A 6,900-nucleotide genomic window follows, 5' to 3' on the forward strand; every position below is an offset into this window, starting at 1 on the left:
TCATAAAGGAATGATGAGCAGTTACGGATTTGAAACTAAACCAGCAAGTTTAGATTCTCTTCTGTACTATGCATTTTGTTGAGGCTCTAATTCTGCGGTCCTTTTCCAGAATGCTGCATTCTTAGGTACTAATTTATCCTAAGTGACAACTGTTTGTTTCTTCTAAAAGGCCTAGGATGGGCAGAAAGAGATTTTAGGGGTATTAGAGAGGAAAGTCAGAGGGAAGGTGAGATAAGGGGAATGAAGAGTGTGGAGATAACCATGGCCCACCTCTCCATGTTTATGCTCTTCACAGAGAGAGCTCTGCCTGGACCCAATAAGTCATACTGGGGAAATGGACCTACTTCTTCCCAAAGGCTGTCAAGGTCAAGACCTGGAGTCCCTGGATACTCATTCTCATGTATTCATCTCCTATTATAATTCTTAACTTGGCAACTCACCACCCATTTGCTCAAAGTATTCAAACGGCATTTTGCAAAGTCTGTGCTAGAAGTGGGTGTCACTTTGATTGGACTGGACTGAAGTAGTCATTAATGCTCACTCTAGTCTTAGCACCTCTTCAGAGAGCCAACACTGCTTGGGAAGCTAAGTTGTTCCTTTGAAGCAAGAATTAAACATGAGAGACTGAAAATCAAAACATTGAAATAAAAGGATTTTTATTTTAATAGAAATAGAATATGTCCACTGCAGATCAGTTAAACCTATTAAATAGTTCAAGGCAACTGATTACTTTCTCCCTGAATTTTAGGTCCTCATGGTTAGAGAAGGTAGGTATATGAGTTCTCTGGGGCTGCCATGACAAATTACTTCAAACTTGATGGCTTAAAGCAATAGAAATTCGTTCCCTAACAGTCTGGAGTCCAGAAATCCAAAATCAAGTTATTGATAGGGCCATAGTCACTCTGGAGGCTCTAGCAGAATCCTTCTTCCCTTTTTTGGCTTCTAGTGGCTTCAGATACTCCTTGGCTCATGACTGAATCTCTCTAACCATTTCACATGGGTCTTCTCCTCTGTGTGGATCTGTCAAAGGTCTGTCAAAAAACTGGCCCTGATTCTCCTTAATTCACTATATCGCATAGGAATAAACTTTGAGTACTCCTTCAAAAATTACAGCTGATTTTCATCCTTCCATGACTCTTACAAAGGATGTCTGTGATAGCAGTTTGGGCCCACCTGGAAAATCCAGGACAGATTCTTCCCCTCAAGATCCCTAACTCTGCCACAGCTTTTGCCATATAAAGTAATATATACAGATTCTGGGATTAGGATATGGCCTTATCTTTGGTACCACCATACAGCCCACTACACTAGGTAATTCTTTTTCTATGATCTGATTGCAGAATGGGCGCTACTGCACAGAAAAAGTGTTGCTTTCTAAATTCCTTGAGTTTTCAAATTTTGCTTCTATTCTATTCCTTTCTTAAGGACCCAAATAGAAATATGACTCACATTGACTTCTTTCTTGGTGATTAATCTTGTGTTTTGAAAATAAGCTGCTCTCTCTGATGCCCTAGCAACTTAACAGCAGTTCTGAACTTTTTAAAATCCCAGATTTATGTTTACAAGGACATATCTGCTAGATTCAAGCTTATTTCTCTAAAAATCTGAGTAAATAGCTCTATGACTAGTGCTTTAGTGTAATTAACAAGAAACTGGGCCCGATTCTCTTTAATTCGCTTTGCCATCCAGGAATAAACTTTAAGATCTCCTTCAGAATTAGAGCTGATTCTCATGTTTTGATGACTTCTGCAGGCCCTTGAGAGTTCTCTGTGCACTGCCTATTGGAAACATGTGGCCATTTTTTGTTTTTCTCAAGGTCATCAGGAGAAACAAATTGGAAAATATGTTGATTTATTTCTCTGTTTTCTCGGGATTATCTTCTTTTTAAAGTCATTGACCTCTCCCTATCTACTCTAAACAAATGACTTCATTCTCCATGCTGGGAAATCTGACTAAAATAAAATTTCATCTCTTTATGCCATCATAAAGAAAGAGTTTCTGACAGGTGCTTTTCAGTGAAGTTACTGCCTGTAGAGTGCTTAGAACCCCCAGGCTGTTCTAAAAATAAAGTGTTGAAGAGATTTGTCCTCCCCCTGAGGTTTACAGATTCAGAGGTAAAGAAAAAAATAGGCTTTCCTTTGCCTATGTCTCTAACACTCTGGAAAAGAATCTTATTTTGATCCCTGAAAACCTGATACACGTGAGATAGCTCTGGGAGTGAAGGGTTGATTTTCTTCACACTTCTTGGTTAATATTAGAAACAGAGTCTGGGTCTGGGAAGAACCTGTTCGCAGAGCAGCAGCCTTGGCCCCGGCCCCTTTCCCACAGCTCTACAAAGAAGCAACACAGATTGCTACCCACCTTCCCCCGAGTTCTGCAGTGAAAATGTCTGATCACTGCACTGTCCCAGCTGCGGTCATTGCCAGAGAGTCAGGGGACCTTCACATAAGGTTCTAGGATCTTCCTTCCTCTTCATCTTCACACAGCCCAGAGCTTTCAAGGGAGACATACTTTTCACTTCCCCCAAGTTTCAAGATTTTTGTCACTTGTAGGAGTTATCAATGGGAGGAGGAAAGATTCACTGGTTCAGCTCTTGGCACCAGGTCAGGATCAGGGCTGAGAAGGGCTGGGACAGGACACTGGAGTCAATAGTTTCTAGGATTGGAGGAGACCTAGGGTAAGGGTGTGACTGAAGCCAGGATGTCTATCCTATGGCCTCAAGGCCAGCGGAGGACACTAGTGGAGAGGGGTAAGATGGGCAGGCATTGTGGATTGTTAGCAGCTTTCCACGTCCCTGCCCTGGGTTCTAGTAACTAGCTGTGCACTGGGACTAAGCTGCTCAACAGGCCTGAGCCTCCATTTGTTCGTATGTACTGTGATGATGTTTAAGGTCTGTGACAATAACAACAAACAAACTACAAACAAGCAAAACAAACAAAGCTTTCCTTGTTTATTTTCAAGGAAGCACTTGCTCTTTTCTTTCCAATATAACTAAATTCCTTACCATTGCATATTCCTCTCAGGTCCTAAAATAGTGGTTTTTATTTTTGGAGATGAACAAGTGGTTCAGTTCGACTAGAGCGTGGGAAAGGAACAAGAAGGTCACCAAAGGAAGACTTATCTGAAAGGGAAGGCTGGACCACTCGTAGACTTGGACATGAGGAAACATTGGCGTAGTCACCTCAGTTAAGAGGGCACTCCCTTTCCCGCCCCTTACCCTCAAGCACTCTGCTGTTTATAGTGTGCTTGAGATACTTAAGAATTCCCCAGCCCAGTGTCTCCAAGGGCTCCTCCCCAGATGTGTCAGAGCATACCATTTGTGTGACTCTATGCCCTAGGGGTGACTAGGGCAGCTGTTTTCAAGGATGGGGATATGGATAGAAAGACTGGAGTGTCCACAAGATATAAGACTCCTGATGGGGCTCCTGATGATATATGAGGGAGCAAAGGGTGGGATGAGAACAAGGATAGCTGCAGACTTTTGAGGTGGCCATGTTCCAGCCAGAACCCCAAGGAGTCTGAGAAGTATATACAAACACATAGTATAGGAGTCCAACAATTTACAAATATATGCTATCATAAGAAGTAGTGATGATGATAAGCATTATAAAGCAAAATAAAACAGGTTAAGGGGGTGGAGTGTATGTGTGTGTGTGCTCTTTTAGAAAGGGAAGTTGGGGAAGTCATCTCTGAAGCGGCAGCATTTAAGCAGAGACCTGAATGAAGTAATGGAGTGAGGGGGCAGGGCACTCTAGCATAGGTGCCTGGAAGAGGAGCAGGGAAATATTTGTGGCTAGAGATGAATTTGTACATATATGTAGGAGGGGCAGATCAGGTCAAGCCTTTGTAGACCATGATAAGATTTTTCTATTCTAAGAAAGTTGGGAAATAGATGGAGAGCTTCAAGTAGGAGAATGACATCATCTGATTTACTCCTTAAGGGCATGACTACAGAACAGCAAGGGTGGGAAACAGGAAGACCATTAGGTAGGATGTTACTATAGCATTTTTCATTTCTTCCAATTTACTGTATAAATTATTTAATTTAAAAAATTGCAGTAGAATATACATAATATAAAATTTACCATATTTTTCAGTGTACAGTTCAGTATATTCACATTTTTGCACAACCATATCTATCTTCGGAACTTTTTAATCTTATAAGACTGACACTCTCTACCCCTTCCTTCACCTCCTGGAAACCACCCTTCTACTTTCTGTCTCTATGAATTTGGCTACTCTAGATACCTCATATAAGTGCAATCACATAATATTTGTCTTTTTATGATTGGCTTATTTTACTTAAAATAATGTCTGCAAGGATCATCCATGTTGTAGTATATGTCATAATTTCCTTCCTTTTTAAGACTGAATGATATTCTATTGTATGTATGTATATACCACATTTTGTTTATCCATTCATCCATCAATGGACACTTGGGTTGCTTCCACCTTTTGGCTATTGTGAATAATGCTGTTATAAACATAGATGCACAAATATCTCAAGACCCTGTTTTCAATTCTTTGGAGTATTCTCAGAAATGAGATTGCTGCACCATATGGTAATTCTATTTTTAATTTTTTGAGAAACCGCCATACTGTTTTCCATAGTGGCTGTACCATTTTACATTCCTACCAGCAATACACAAGGGTCCGATTTCTCCACATCCTTGACAAAACTTGTTATTTTTTGTTTTCTTTTCTTGTAATAGCCACCATCTTAATGAGTTTGAAGTGGTATCTCATTGTGTTTTTGATTTCCATTTCACTAATGATTAATGATGTTAAATATCTTTTCGTGTGCTTATTGGCCATTTGTATGTTTTCTTTGAAAGAATGTCTATTCAAGTCCTTTGCCCAGTTTTTAACTGGGTTGTTTGTTTTTGTGTTGTTGAGTTGTAGGAATTTTATTTGTATTCTGGATATTAATCCCTTATGAGATATTATGCAATATTAATAATGCAAATGTTTTCTCCCATTTTGTGGATTTCCTTTTTTCCTCTGTTGGTAGTGTCCTTTGATGCACTAAAGTTTTTAATTTTGATGAAGTACATTTATCTATTTTTTCTTTTAAAGTTTATACCTTTGGTGTCATATCTAAGAAATCATTGTCAAATCAATGAAGCTTCCCCCCTGTTTTCTTCTAAACAGTTTTAGCTCTTATGCTTAGGTCTTTGATTCATTTTGAGTTAATTTTTGTATATGATGTTAGGTAAGGATCCAACTTTTTTTGTTGTTGTTGTTGCATGCGGTTTTCCAGTTTTCCAAGAACAATTTGTCGAAAACATTGTCTTTTCCCATAAATGATCTTAGCACCTTTGTCAAAAATCATTTAACCATATATGTGAAGGTTTATTTCTGGGCTGTCTATTCAGTCCATTAGGCTATATATCTGTCTTTATGCCAAGACTACACTGTTTTGATTACTGTAGTTTTATAGTAAGTTTTGAAATCAAAAAGTATAAGTCCTCCAACTTTCTTCTTTTTTTTTTTTTTCAAGATTATTTTGACTATTCAGGGGTCTCTTTAGATTCCATATGAATTTTAGGATATATCTTTCTATTTCTGAAAGATAATCATTGGCATTTTGATGGGATCATTTGAATCTGTAGATTGTTTTAGGTAGTATTGCTATCTTAATAATATTATCTTGCAGTTCTTAAACATGAGATGTCTTCTCATTTATTTATGTTGTTTTTATTTCAGCAATATTTCGTAGTTTTCAGTGTACAAGTCTTTCATCTCTTTAGTTAATTCCTAAGTATTTTGTTCTTTTTTATTCTATTGTAATTGGAATTATTTACTTAATTTCTATTTTGGATTATTCATTGTTAGTGTATAGAAATGCAATGGATTTTTATTTGTTGATTTTATATTTTGCAACTTTGCCGAATTTATTTATTAGTTCAAACAGGTTATTTTATGGAATCTTTAGGGTTTTCTACATGTAAGAGTATATCATCTGACAACAGATAATTCTACTTTTTTCTTTTCAATTTGTATGCCTTTTATTTCTTGCCTAATATTACTGCAGCATTCTATCTTGGAAATGATGAGGATTTTAATGGGGGTGGCAGAGTTGAGGAATGATTGGATTTGGGACACATTTTGCAGGTAGAACAGAAGGAATTGGTTTGATTGGATGTTGATTATGGGAGAAAGAGAGGAGTTAAAAATGACTTCTAGGTTTATAGATGGATTTACTGGCTAAACCATTGTGGTGTCATTTGATTCGATGGTGTAGATAAAAGAATGTGTACTTGGGAGGGGAAGAAAAAGTTCTGTTTCGGCTATATTAAATTTGACCATGGATGTGGATAACGTAGATATAAGCGAGAGAACATGGTGAGAAGAGGTAAAAAGACAGACTTTGGGGGCAAACTCACATTTAGAAGATGTATGGAAGAAGAGACAGAGGAAATAACCCAAGGGGTAGAAAAAGAACCAGGAAAGTCAGAGAAACAAGGAGGAGAAAGTTTCAAGAAAGTAGGATTGGTTAACAGTATAACAGCTTGAGGAAGGAAGATGAGGACTGAGAAAGAAGCTTTTACATGAGCAGTAATGTGGTCGTTGTCAAGAGGAATTTTCATTCAAAAGGCTAATCAGTTCTCTGTTCTGCTTATGTAAATATGCTTGCTGCATGGGCTGTACTTGAAATTGACTAAAGACTCACCTTCCTTTTTGTTTGATCTGTCTAAGCAACAAATGTAACTGTTTGTACCCCCTAGTAATTCCCGTGCTTTGTAACACCTTGTAACTGCCAGTAACCCATAGCAACTCCTATCCTTTGTAACACAATGTAACTACCTGCAACCATAGCAACTCCCGCCACTTTGTAATGGTCTGAGGATAAATTAACCAATCACATCGTGCCAAAAGGGTCTATGTTGCAACTGAGCT

This window comes from Pteropus alecto, unplaced genomic scaffold (genome assembly GCF_000325575.1).
Source record: "Pteropus alecto unplaced genomic scaffold, ASM32557v1 scaffold24, whole genome shotgun sequence".
Taxonomy (NCBI): Eukaryota; Metazoa; Chordata; class Mammalia; order Chiroptera; family Pteropodidae; genus Pteropus; species Pteropus alecto.